The following is a 15,129-nucleotide window of genomic DNA, read 5'->3' on the forward strand; positions in this document are numbered from 1 at the left end:
GTTTCATCCCAGATCCTAAATCCTCCATCCCTTCGAGTGTGGGATTCGTGGGGTTTGATACGAATCCGGCAACCCCCGTCGTAACACCGAGACCCCCAACTATTTCCTCGCCACAGCAATTTACTCCGCGGATCTTTTATTTTCGTATTTTATTTTTGTCATCTCTCCGGGTTATTGTTTAGCCGCATTCCCCTGTCTTTGTTCGGGGCTTCCCCTTGTTTGATTTCACCGACTTCGCCAAACATTCCACATCGACAAGGATCTTGCACCTTACACTTTGCGTATATATCGTCGCATTTTCTCGATCTCTGCCCGCTAACCTCTCGCCTTCCCTAATGTATAGAATTATTACAATAAGAACGCGCCTTTGCCACAAGTCCTGCCCTTTCTCTCTATTTCTCTCAGTTACGTAACATCGTTTTCTACATTTCGTGCTTTGCTGGTTTCAAGTTCTCACAATTATTAAGGAAATGCTTTTCAGCCTAGAGCTTAATTTTAATTCTAGCTGTATTGAAATGACGTCATTTTAGACATAACAGCAGTATGTTTACATTGATCTCCGAGAATGATTTGCTTGTTACTGCCTTAGGTAACTGGAATACCTATCATCGTGTGCCCAAAACGTGACCACGCAAGTACACAGAATATATCACACACTGCTGCCTTGCCCAACATCAAATGATGAAGGTCCTCATTATGTATCCTTTGGAAAACTCCGTAGAATTTTAAGCACTTGCATCATTCCTAAAAGTATTTCGGATGATTATTGACAATTTTTGAAAGAACCAAGAATTTGTTGACCAATATTTTCCTTTCAGACGCAACGAAGTCTCTGCGCCATCAGTTGCGCTTGCCACAGAATCGTCTTTTGATGCTTGCTTCTTTTAGATTAGCTAAAAATAATGAGATCTATTCAAACAATAACTTATTCTGTTTTCAATATCAACCGCGAGATTTTGAGCTTTGAAAAACTCAGATTTTGACGTCATTCACCGCGGTTGTGCCTATCATGGTTCTTTCCACCTTGAAATCATCAATTAGTGAAACGCACTTTTGCACTGGTCACTCGACTTAACACGGACAAAACCAAGCTGGAAAAAACCATGGTATCATTTCTAAAAGTATTTCGGATGATTATTGGCAATTTTTGAAAGAACGAAGAATTTGTTGACCAATATTTCCGTGTTTGACGACATCATTATACGAGTAGCCAAGTTTTTCAAATCGCGATATCTCGGTTAATAAGGAACGTAAAAAGTTGCTGTTTGGAGGGAACTTATTATTTTTAGGTGATCCACGGGAATCAAGCATTAAAATACAATGTTGTGGCCAACGCAACTGATCCATTTCATGTAAACCACATTTTAGCCCTTCATACATGGATTGCATTTGCAAGAAGGAATCAAGAGCATTGCAATGTTGCTAAGATTGTGCAACTTCTTTTGTCCTGGAAGAAAAATCTGATCATCTTTAACAGATTCTATTTTACACCGTAAAAACTGCAAATTTAAGAAAAAAATCACCATTAAATTTCATATTTTTGCATACCTTTAGTATACTTCAATTGCAAAGGATGAATTTGCACGGTGTTGGCTACAACGAATGCTCTTTGTTATCTTTTGCAAAATACAGTCCATATCGACGGTGAAACTACCAAACCACGTATCTCGGTTTGCGACGTCGCAGACTTCCTGTCATGCTTTATTTTTTAAATGAAAAACTACTTAACGTCCAGTCTTGAAAATTTCTGTGATTTTTCCTCTTCGTGCGGAGAAAATTCTGTTAAAATTTCAAGGAATGATATTGATTTGGTCTACTTCAAAAAAATAAAATGCTAGCGTAGATTTTTAAACACCGCAAACGAGATACGTGGTTTGGTAGTTTCACCGTCGATATGTAGCATCCACCAGTGATACGGCAGCACTTTACGCTTTCGCTGAAAGGTTTCTCCAATTTTTTTCAGTGAGCGAGACAATCTTCAGGTTTGAGAGATTTTTCCCGAGGTCTCCCCGAACCGAGTCTTATATTTGACAATGCAGACTTGGAGTCGTCACATATTTCCGTTTCGGGCGGAAGCGCTGCTCCGCGACCCGCATGAGTGAAAGTTGGTAGGCTCGCAACGCGCACCTTTAGGCGCGTAGGCGTGCTAGGCGTAGATGGGAGTCGTTCACAGTAGACTGCACGTCACCGGCAGGGACGCGCTTCACATTCACACCGTCAGACGCACGTCAACGCAGTGATGAAGAGCGGAAAAGAGCGGTCGCCTGAATCCCCGCAACCCGCAACCCTCGCCGCCGACCCCATCAACACCCAGTGTCATAATTCCGCTTTTTCCCCCGTCCCCCTCTTTTAATCATTAAGTCTGCGACGGCATTAAATGTTTTGTCGTCTAGGCGTCTAAATTAATAAATCGGTGTTGACATTGTAACGACAACGCTTAGCGCTCGTCGCCGAGACGAAACCCCTCAACGCCAGTTGAAACTGTACGTTTTGTTCGAGGTTTTTACTTTCAACTCTGCATCACCAACACCCTCGCAGCCGTGGACGCTACCTCGGTCCCACGAATTGTTTGTAAGACGTAACGAATCGTGCGATCTGCGCGAAGCGCATGCCTCCCCCCTCTCGCCCCTCTACCGCCACCTCATACCACCGCTTTTCGTCTCCTCTGCCATGCCTCCACCTCTCAGGCATTCAATAAATGAGGAAACTCATAATTTTTCCTCATTCCTCCGATTTCTCAACCAGCCGCCCTCTGGTTCTAACGTTCGTGCATTTTTTTCTTCTTCGCCGTTTTCCTCAGCTCGCGTGCAGTTTTGCCCCCGCCTCATCTGTATCGATTTGAAACCGCACACTTACCCCTTTAATTTCCATCACCGCAGAATCCTTGCATTCCAAACTGCACCCGTTTGCCGGCATTTCTGAGTCGTCCCCGCAAATGACTAGGGTGCGCAACAAATTGCCCCTTCGAACTCTGGGAGATGCAACTCAATTTGCATGCTACCTTCGTTAATTTGAGGAGATCTGTCTTGCATATCATACGGTGCAGCACACAATATTATACGTGTTTAATTTATTTATTTATATTTCAAGATCTGTAGATCCAAGTATGTACCCTTTTAAAATGAACTAAAAAAATTTAAGAACCAATTATACGCAAGATTTTCAATTTTGTCACGCTGATGAGTCAATGTTTTTAAAAACATACCAGCATTTTAATCCACAAAATGTTTATACTTAGACGAAAAGAATAACCACAAAATGTGTTGCAGCGTCAACAGGCGCTCTGCTCAAAATACGCCTAAAAAACAAGCGTCAGTGCTTAAAAACCTGAAATACTGACCGTATACTTGCCGTCTAAAAAACTCAAACGCAACCCGCTACAGTTTTACGCAGCTATAGCGCATCATGTTCACATATGTACAAAATCATTTTGACCCCTAAAAAAGTGTAGAAGTCACTTTTTCCAGCCCCGATGACTTTTAAAATTGTAGCCTGAAGTTTTAACACTCATGAACACTATGAAAAACAAATAAAATCTTAACGTGAGCAATAATATGTAGGATTTTTCAATCTAAACAATCCACCCAAGATCACTAGTGACTGACAGTTAAAATCAAGTTCAACAACTGTTTTGTCTCATATTATTCACATTTTAATTGAAAACCCTGAAAATGTCAAACCAATTAAAACGCAGGTTTAACTGTAAATTTTATTGATAACAACAGGCAAAATTTATTTCTTTCCTCCACTCAAGTTAGCCGTCGAAAAAGTCGTCTTTTTCTCTGGAAAACCACCGCTTTTTCCTGAAAGGTTCCGAGAACATGTAGGTAAAAATAATTTGCGTATAAATCGACGGTAAGAGCTCGGGGTCTGGATCCGCGCGGCAGTTGCCGACCATGCATTTGACCATTTGTTGGCTCCGACTCTGGGTCGCAGTGATTTCTCGGCGAAATGTCTGTCGACCGTAGAGGTTTCTTGGAATCAAGTCAAAATTACGTAATCGGCTAAACTGGTCGAATAATATGGCTCATTCATTTTGGCGTTTCCCGACTCTTTTTTCCACTCTCCACTTTCTCCAGAGCTACCGAGGGTGCTTGGGTCTCGCCGAGTGCACCGATCAAGTTTTAATGAATGATGACCGGCATCGAGGTTTGCTTGTTTAAAGTTCTTGCGTTCTTCCTCCATCTGGATGTATTTATGCTCAAAGGAACTATGTTACACGTAATCCCTATGCCCATAGTTCCAAGGTAGATTTACACAGGTATGGAAAAGTTGAAAATTTCCCATGAGCCTCAGTACGTGTCACATGACCTCGTGACGTAGGTTAAGGGGCCCGTTTTTTAATTAAATTACAATCAAATTAACATTCAAACGTTTGTGCGTTTAAACGCTAAAATTAATATCGCATAACCAAAATTGTGCAAAAAATCCCACAAATTTTTGACAAACGATAAACCGAACATAATAAATCAAAATAATCAAAACATCCAAAATGGCTGACGTTAAGGGGCCGCTGGAGAGCCAATCAGAGGCCAGTTGTTTAGTTCTGTCCATACCTGTGTAAATCTACCTTGCATAGTTCCTTTTAGCATAAATCTGCTCATTTCGTCGTTTACGAAGGAGCGTAACTCCCTTTCAAGGTTTACAAATTGATTTTAACAGCTTCATTGTTGGAATTTGCGGAAGATGCTTTTATTCTTATCAACTCAAAGTTATCGAAAAATCGAAATGCGATTTCACGAGACACGTTTAGGATCCTCTCAGTTTTGATTTTGTTTCAAATAGAACATCTTTTGAGCTATTTCTGTGTTCAGTTTTTTGAATGCTCATCATTTAAGGCAAGTTTCGAATAACGAATATAGCTATGGAATGTACATTTCTGTTAGTCTCTGGTCCTCAGTACCACATGTGCTACGAACATGGCATCAGTAATAATAATAAGAAGTTGAGATGAGTTTTTTGTCATCATTTATCTTCGACTCTCACCTTTTTTCTTAGTTTTTTCGATGTTTCCACTTTGAACTGAGCAGTTAGTTTTCAGAAGCAGGTACACTTTGAGAGACAAAAAAAAAAAATAGTTAATGAGAGTGAATTCAGAGCAAATGAGTTTCAGTGCTATTCTGCCGTACTAGGTAAGAACGTCGTATGAACCTTCAGGCGTTACCACATTTTTATAGGGAAAATTTGTGAATATTTTTCCTCCAATTTGTCAGATAATTTTGTTCGCGATTTCACCTAAAGATCCCGAAAATTTTAAGGAAAAAGATCTATAGCTTTCCTCAAAAATGAACATTTCATCGAAGGAAATTTGGCAACTCTCGAATGTGCATACGGCGTTTTTTCTTAGCACGCTAGTACTAGAGTTCATTTTAAAGTTCTAATTTCATTTCATTTCATTTTATTTGGATTTTTGGACTTGATTTCTCTTCAATACAATGTGTGCCCAACACTGTTCTACCACCTTGTTACTTACAGTATCCAAGCCATGCTTCGCGTGTTTTCCCCTTTTTGAAACATATTTAGAGAGCCGGAGATCTTGCACCGTTGCCTTGTATACCGAGAACGCACAGGATGGTTTTTGCATCTAAAACACATTTCATTATGGGACGTACAAGTAGAATAGTTTTAAGCTGTTCCAGGGACCGGCTTTGAGTGTTGTACCGCGCGAGAGGGGCTGTAGGGGTTGTTGCGAGGGCCACTACGAAACAAAAAACATTTACATGCGAGGGATTTCAGACCGGCTGAGCGAATTGCTGCAAAGTTAAAAACTAGTCCGGACATTTATTATTGATAAAAACATACGCTTAATAGGCCACTGTAAATCAAAAGTTTTCAAAATATTTCCGCCCTGCTCGAGGAAGTTTGGGAGGAAATTCACAACATGTGTTATGCATGTGAAACGTGACTCCCCCGGTTAAAGGTCAAGAAGCCTCGAGTTACGGACGACGTGCAGCTAGCTCTCGGGTTCGTTAGATATCCTAAACTCGCATGCTGCTCAACTTCGCTCCAGATTTACCGCGTCAGGCCAACGAGAATCAGAGCTCAACTACGAAATATATTTGCAAACATAATTTACACGTGACCAAATATACCAAATTCCTTTTTGAAGTAAAAAATTTGGAAATTTTTTCTCCAGTGAAAATATTATGTCGAAAACATGTCATGTGAAAACATTATTCAACGTTTATTATACTGCCGTGCAACGCAAAAACGCCGTAAACGCCATTTTACATGTTGTTGATAAAATGTATCTGAGTAGAAAAACTTGTGTACCTTGGGACAATATTTTTACAGAATTTTCTCGCAAATACTATCAAGAACTTAACTTGAAAATTTGAGGTGCATTGGTAAAATAGTTTTTATTTTATATAAAGTATTAAGTTCTAAAAAACGAGGGAAAATCTCAATGGATTTACGGTGTTCTTGCTTAGGACGGGAGTATACTAAAAGTATCCCCGCTTCATTTTGTCTATCAGGATACTGTCTATTGATAGTATTTACGCTAGAAAGCACTACGTTGCACACTAATTTGAAAAACATAGTTCCTTTTAGTAATACCTTCAATTTATGTTTGGAATTAAGGATATTCAGAAATTTTTGTGGACTAATAAAGGTCAATAGTTAGAATCAATTACTTTCAAAAATGTAATTTTAGGATGAATTTTTCAAAATTTGACGGTGTGGATCTTAGGATTGTGTCCTCTTTCAGCCGCCCCCTTAGGCGCAGGCCCCGGCAGTTTTATAAATTCGATGTCGATAGCCAATCATTCCATAATTCGAAACCATGCCCCTGATCTCTTAAGTTTGGCTGTTTATTTTGCTAATCTCACTAATCTGCATTCTAAGCAAGCAAAATATTTTTGAACTATAGAACGTCCGGATCTGCAAGCTGGAAAGGCAGAAATAGAACGTGTGATCCTGATTTAGAATCACAGAAATGATCGAATCACTGATCAAGATCGTCACATTTTGAATCATCTAGAGGACATGAAAATTTGCAGACGGGAACTGGCATTTCCCTCTTATCATCGAGCTTTTAGAATGAGAGAACTTCACATCAGAAAGAGCAGGACTCTTTACTGGAAGACATATTATTGAAAATTAAAATATATTTTTTGATCCTGAAGCGATTTCTTTTTTCTCTTTGAACTAAATAATTTGAATTACCACGTATGAATCCCTTACCGCTAGACTCGATATCTGTTTATTCTCCGCGATCAGTGATGAAATCACGGTCGTGCATCGTGTTTTTAGAGGGGTTAATTTTCGTGAATTTTTCTTGTGAATAATTCATATTTAATCAGATAATATTTTTATTCATTAGTCTGTGAGGATCAACAGTTCAGATTCAATTTTGCGGCAAGCTAAATGACCGATTCTCACGCCGCGTTGACAGAAACCCACATCAGTGCAGGTTTCTCACTTGCCGTGCAGCATTTTCTGTGACGCAGTCCTGTAATTTGACGACGTCATGCTTGCATGGCCAAAGAGAGCTGCAAAATCCGGATCGAACTATCACTGTGCACCTTGGTTTTACCTCATCCGGGTGCAATCTACAAGCTGGTTCTCTAGCTTTCCGGCAAAGAAGTCGAAGTCCTCTATGGTCCACCATTTCAAGGGCGTCAAAGGCTCCAACGCAGTTCTCCGTTCTCGTTCTCATTGATACATTGTAGTGCCGGCTGAAATACCGTTTGGAGCAAGGGTCCTCCTCCAGCAGAGCTTTCAAGAAAGCTGGATTTCTGACCCGTGGTCCTTGTTGTGAAGAGGCTACCTTAGGACCTCGTTTGACTGAAGTTGGCGGATATGCCAGGCGGGAAGATGAATTCCTAACCTGTGATCCTTTTTGTGAAGAGGCTTCCTCAGGACTTCGTTTGAATGAAGTTACCGGAGTTGCTCCGCCGAAAGGTGGATTCCTAACCTGTGATCCTTGATGTGAAGAGGCTCCCTTAGGACTTCGTTTGACTGCAGTTACCGGAGTTGCTCCGCCGGAAGGTGGATTTCTAACCTGTGATCCTTGTTTTGACGAGGGTCTATCAGGACTTCGTTTGACTGCAGTTACCGGAGTTGCTACGCGGGAAGGTGGATTCCTAACCTGTGATCGATGTTGTGAGGAGGTTCCATCAGAATTTCGTCTGACTGGAGTTGGCTCTCGGCCCGTGGTCTTGGAAACAAAGGAAAAACACAAAACACATCTTTGTAAGAGGACGATACGAAAACTATTGTACATATGTACTAATTAATTGACGGTGAAACTAAAAGGCCACGTATTTCGATTTGCGACGTCACAGACCTCCTGTCGTAATTTTCATCAATTTTCATTCCAGCATATAATTCATCGTGGATAATTTTTGGCTAATTTTCTTGATTTCTCAAAGCAAGGATGAAAATCATAGTATACTAGAAAGTCGTTCAGTAAAAAAAGTCTCATCCGTCCTTGAAATGATAAAAACCAACCAATTTTATCGATCTTGGCAAGACCTAGCCTCGAGTACACAAGGTTCCAAATCAAAAAGTCGTAACTGCGGAATTATGATGATGAAACTTTAAAATTTTGTGATCAAGTAGAAAAATTGAACGCATGTATACTCAAAAACACCATGAACAAATGAGGTAAATTAAAAAGCACGATGTAGTGTGGAAATATTATGTAGCTAATATTTAATTTATTTCCACATAGTTCCGTCTAGCATAAACACGCCCAATTATGAATTTGCATCTAGTTAAAACAATATCGAGTACGCTATAGAACTGATTTTACATACCATGTTAACATGAGCTATTAGAAACACCATGATTACTATGTAAACTATCCGCCTAAAATGGAGCCACATGAGGTACAGATGAAAAATGCAATAAATCAACCCAACAATAACTGAATTGCGAAGAGAGCCTCGCTAGATTTCTTGTTACAACGCAAGGTAAAAAAAAAAAAAAAAAAAAAAAAAAAAAAAATGAATGTTCATTACTAATTCGGAGAATTTGTCTATGATTGCGAAATATTAGAACAGTGTTTGTAAAATTGAATAAATTATGAACAATTTATGGTAAAGGGGTCAATTCTCTATTGTTAGGGTTAATCAAAATATACATATGTAATTTGGCAACCACGCAAAACACATGTTTGAGATGACGTCAATTCCATGTTCAATTCTATACGATCAGCCATTTTTCCAGTACCTCAATCAATGATAGAGTGTATAAGATTGAAGAAAAATGCTGTCACTTTTATTGTTAGTAATTGGTCTTCAACTTTTCTGTCTGAAATTTAAGGAAAAGTTTACTGATTTGAATTTGTTTAGTTTCAATTAACATTTTTACTTTCTACAAACCGTCTTATTTCATTTTAACGCCATTCGTATTTGTTTCCAAACGAGTCTATTTTTGTTCCTTATTTTCGCAGATCTTGAGGGTTAGTTGAGTGTTAGGCTCTACTATTATTACCACCCTATTTACTTATTACTTAGCTGTAATGATTTCGGTCAAATCACGGTGTCACAATTGTCTGCCACCTCATTGAAAGCTTAAGTACCTTACGAGTATAGTTGCATGGTTTTTCCCTGAATCAAGGTTGGCAACGGTTTAGATGAAAAGGAGTGAGGAACTTACAACTCAGACATGATAGGAGTGGCGAGAAGTCAAGTCGAAATACTGTTGAGGAGGAATAATTAAGTTGAGCGGAATGTCCCATAAAAATAGGTGCTAAAACATCATCCCCGAGTTCCAAGCGAGTCCTCAGCTGCTCCCCTCTCTTGTTTAGCCGTTACCAACATCTTGAAACCGAGCACCAGATAAAACAAGTATTCACGCTTTCTCGACGCATTGCGTGTATTTGAGAGTCCCCTCCCTCAGTGCTTCATCTACCACCTCCTGACGGATGCTCTTCTCACCACCATTCTCTCGCTTATTTGTTTGTCTCGTGTCGGCCTACTTATTGCCCAAATCAGAGTACTTACTTTTCAACTCTTGTTGTCACTCCTCCGCGCTCCTTTTTTGCGAATAGATGAATTTAATTGAAATATTGTGATTACAATCATGTATTGGAACAAGATGTCCTTATACAAATGGCGTTCTTCCTTTTATTTGACATACATCAATTCAGTTGAAATATTATGATTAAAATTATGAACGGGAACAAGACGTATTTAAAAAATTGACAGAGGTTGTACTGTAGATCACCTTACAAACTCTGGCAATACAAATACGGATGGAAATAATTACTATTTAGTTTTCCAATTTCTTGCAAAAGACGCGGAAAGGCCTCAAAAGTGCACAAGGCCCAACCTACGTTCGTTTAGGTCCACCTATGTTTATATTTCGGAAAAATATTCCTGAAAACTTAGATGGTCAGATCATTTGGATGTATGACAGCTAAAGAAAAGTCCCATTTTTCTTAGTTATGAAAAAAGATACAACTATTTCAACACCGCGGAAGCCTTTTTGCCTATAACATGAAATGAAGGGGACTCCGTTTGTTACTTTGCGATAATCTGTACAGCCTTCAGTCTTACATTCTCCGTCAAAAGTACTCTGCAACAAAATGTAAACCATCTTTATGGATTTATATATATTAATATTTGTACTTTTATTCTTCCACCTCTTCTTCTTCCTCTCTTTTTTTTCATCAGTTGCTTCCTTGTTTTCCTCTATTCCTCTCTATGCTCTTCTTCTGTTTTCCTCTTTTTCTTTTCTTCTTTTTTTTCTTTTTCATCTTCTCCTTCCTCCGCTTTTTCAGCTTCCCTTTTTCTCAATCTCATTCTTCCCATTCCAACGAGTTTAATTTGTCAGACTAGAGATAAAACGTTGCAAAATATCTGTATATTTGACTCATTTTCAGTCCTAGAATATGATCGTATAGCTTCATTCCCCTGGAGCTTTGTTCAATCAAAGAGCCGCGAGCTAAGATATCAAACCAAAATCTCCCTCGTAAATTCAGGGAAGTTTGAGCAGTTGAAATCAGGAATTTGGCAACGTTTTCTGGAGGTTGAATGCGCAACTATCACTGCACGTCTAACCATTTGCCTGGCATGCTCCATTTATTGAAACCCTTCTTGGGAGACCGCAACCCCATCTCACCCCCTCTCCCTTTTGGAACACTATGTTCCTTGTTTCCGCAGATCTCCCATTTCCCCCGCCGCCCTTTCCTAACTTTCTCATTACCCTCGTGCTTTACTTCTTTGATTCCTATATTTTTCGTATCGATTTGAAGATGCTACCATTATTTTGTCGTATTTAAACTATCACATGATTGGTTCCTGACCGTAACATAACCTGCGCCGAATGCTTAAAATTATTATTATTCGCATCGAATGTAAATTGAATTATTCAGAGTGATGCAAGGTTAAACGGTCAGACTCCAGGAGCCAAACACCCCCAAACCGCCTCTTTAAACTGAGTTTTCGAATTTTTTTTTAAGGATCATTTCTGAACTCAAGGCATATAAGTACAGGAAAGTACAAAGTTTCATGAAAAATTATCTTTTTTCAAATTTTAATTTTTATATCAAGCAAACACGCTTCCCTGGAGAAATAATAGGAATCCGTGCTTCCTTCCTCGTGAATCCTCGTCTTACATGCTCAAATTGTCATAACATATTCTAGATGACAAAGTATTAGAGATTGAAGGAAGGAAAGAAGATGAAGAAAAATAACATGAAAAGGTGTTGGTAGAGGAAGAGGAAAATTGAGAAGTGGTCCACAGCCGTTGCCAAATTCAGGAAAAATTATTGACTTCCTGAAATTTGGGGGGAGGGGGGCATAGCTCCGACTGGGGGACTTCATACAACAAAAAAGTCTTATTTTGACTCATAGAACACGCTCCTGCAGTCTGGCCGTTTAACCCTGGAGTGGATCACCCTGTATTTTGCAATGAGGATTGACTTTTTCTAGCTCGGCGTATCTGCTTTTTATGTTAATCCCTGTAGTCTATCTAACTCTAAGATCTCCAGGGCTTAAGTTGAAATGGAAATGCGCTTTTACGCTCTCGTGTAAGGGGAAAGACCATATTTGCAAAGTTCCAATCCCTTTGCCCTCCCTACCCCTGTTGTGAGGTATGAACGACACTGTGCTATTCTGTCGTGCTAAGGAAGGACGCCGTGTGAACATTCGAAGGATGCCAAATTTCCTTTCATAAAATGTTTATTTATGAGGAAAATTATGAATGTTTTTCCTTGAAATTTTCAGGAACTTTAGATAAAAATACAAACAATATTCACTGAAAAATTGGAGGAAAAGTATTCATAAGTTTACCAGGGAATTCGTGTTTTGTCGAAGAAAATTTGGCATCGCCTGAAGGTTCATACGACGTTTTTCCTTAGCACGGCAGCACTGTACGCCGTATATAAGCGTACATCGAGTGCACTTACGAGTTCCTACCAACTGATATTGACGTTCAATTTACCTGTTAAAGCGCTCCGCTACTCGACTAGATTAAAACGTCGAAAGACCGAGAAAAATTAGGGTGTGACAATTTAAAAAGCGAAAAAAAAAGGAAACGAGAGAAAGAGGATACAAATGTAAAGTGGATGTGAATAGAAATAAAATGACTGCACGCACCACTCTGCCAATCAGTCGGAGCCGCGCTGTGTCGCGTCGATTCGAATAAAAAGTCGGCTCGGGCCCGCCGGAAAATTGTGTTCGAACTCTCTTACGAGTGTTCCGCGGACGGATCGCGAGGGAGGAGAATGATCTTTGTCAGTTACTGCGCTTTGCGTCAAAGCCTCTCAGTGTTCTCGTCTTTCAGCTTATTTATTTAAATTACCATTTCAAAGTAATTCACCCATAAGTGCATCTTTCCAAGTCACATGACTCCTCTCGCGGTGTACTCCTAAAACCTACCCCCAGGCCGCTCAAATGCACATATGCTCCCCCACCCCCTCGCAGCTCATCGCGAAAACTTGCAAAAGACTCGCTTCTTAATAAAATGATGCTCTGTACTCGCCTTTTTTCTTTCAAAGCCGAGTCTCTCCGTTTCCCTTTTTAACACTCCTCTCCGTGCCATTTCTTTTCTAGGTCATGTCTTTGTTTACTTTTCCATCATGCCAATCACTAATCAAACCGTGGAATCGTAAACGGTTGATGGGAAAGAGCAAAAAGCGACAATACACCTATCATAATGATCCGAGTGTGCAATTGCTTTTCGTCGTATGAGTCAGGTGTATTTACCTATGTTTTATGCGAGATTAAACCAGTACAGCTGTGAGAGAAAAAAGTTAACTGTAAGTCGTGCCTCTGGTATTGTCAGGCACGCCGTGAGATAAGAAGCGTCACAGCTCGCTGACAGAGTGTGCTGCATGTGTGCTTCGGTGAAACTGCGACCCGTCAGCTTTTCGGATTAAGCAGAACTTCATGGTTGAGATATAGTGCCGCACTTAAATTTGTTACCATCGTGCTACAACATCATGGATTTGGTTTCGCCACTCAGAGTCTACTAAAAATCTACAACTTAATAGCTGAAATTTAAAATCGTTGGAAGGAATGAACTGCCAATGTACCAGTTTTGACAGAATAGAATCAAAGCACACAAGATTGAATTGAGAAACAAGTTGGTTTTTGCAATCGCTAGCGATAGCAATATTCGTCATGGGAACTTTTGCTTCTGGGATATGAAAATTTTAAGGTACAGTTCGTTTGTAGTATCTTCAGAATTGAAGGGGCTATGTAATTTTGTGTCGACATCTCTTTTTTAACATTTTTAATTTTTTTTCTTTGCATACAAGAAAGCTGTTATTTACCAATTATTTATTTTCGTTGGATTATGTATGGTTTTTGGAAGTTAACGCATTTAACTTTCAGTTTCGTTTTTTCGGCGTAAAGTATGATATTTTTACTCTACGCATATGCCCGAATACGCATCATAACGACGGTGAAACTACCAAACCACGTATCTCGTTTGCGGTGTTTAAAAATCTCCGCTCACATTTTATTTTTTTGAAGTAGACCAAATCAATATCATTCCTTGAAATTTTCACAGAATTTTCTCCGCACGAAGAGGAAAAATCACGGAAATTTTCAAGACTGGACGTTAAGTAGTTTTCATTTAATAAAATAAAGTATGACAGAAAGTCTGCGACGTCGCAAACCGAGATACGTGGTTTGGTAGTTTCACCGTCGATAAGTGACCTATGTGCTTCCTAAGTTGCCATTTTTTTCATTCAAATAGATGTAACCGAAATGTTAGATGTGTACTACCTATACTACTTTCATGTCATTGCTTTATTTATTTATTTACTTTTTGCGTAGGTATAAATTGTTATTTTTTGCTGAATTTTGGAGAAAATATTGCTTTAAGAACGTGGAATGTAAATTAATTTTATTGAAAAAAGAAAATACCATCATTAATTTGGGCGAACAGAGAAAATATACATCAATATTTGGGTCAACATCTCCCTGATTATATAAAGGATGAATATATTAGTATTTCTGTATCAAAAAACTTAGCTTTTGTCTTCAGAGATACGATGATTCTAGTCCCAGTCAATTTGTTTTATTGAAAAAACAAAAAAACAAAAAATAAATAAAAAAAAAAAAAAAAAAACAACTGAAATGTTAGACATACTATTTTCATGTCTTTCTATTTGTATCAATAGGTACTTTTTGCTTAACTTACGAACGTTGAATGCAAATTAACTTTATTGAAAAAAGAAAATAACGTAATTAATTTGGGGGAACATGTGGCTGATTATATGAAGGAGGTATATTCCAGTATTTTTGTTTAACATATTAACTCACGAGAAAATGTTCGTACATTTATCATCTACTATTAATTATTTTTTGATGATTAGTCTAAAACATTCAATACAACCATTAAAAAGTAGTACCCATCGTCGGGTATCGAACTCACGATCGCCGGGTGCTTGCATCTAATCATAAGTACGAGGCGGTTTAGTCAACTAGGCTGTGACGGATCCACGTGAGCGGGAGTAAAAATAGCATTTAAAAGACTCGGGCAATGGGCGGGACTTATCACAAGAGACCTTGATGATATGAAGCGCATTGCTGTATTGCTGTAGGAGCCATGGTTCGCACTGTTTTAATGCGTTTTGAGGTTCATCCCAGTACGCATTCCGATCGCGGCCGTTGAGCTAAGGCAATATTTGCGTATCCATGAATTAAATCAATCAATCGAGCTCTG

The 15,129-nt window shown here is 39.1% G+C and overlaps 1 protein-coding gene across 2 annotated transcripts in view; it reads left to right on the forward strand.

Moving 5' to 3' along the window:
- Window positions 1-15,129, forward strand: part of side-VI (sidestep VI) — a 597,055-nt gene that overhangs the window by 465,656 nt on the left and 116,270 nt on the right. The gene's annotated exons all lie outside the window — the stretch shown is intronic.

Source organism: Bemisia tabaci, chromosome 5, assembly GCF_918797505.1.
Source record: "Bemisia tabaci chromosome 5, PGI_BMITA_v3".
Lineage (NCBI taxonomy): Eukaryota > Metazoa > Arthropoda > Insecta > Hemiptera > Aleyrodidae > Bemisia > Bemisia tabaci.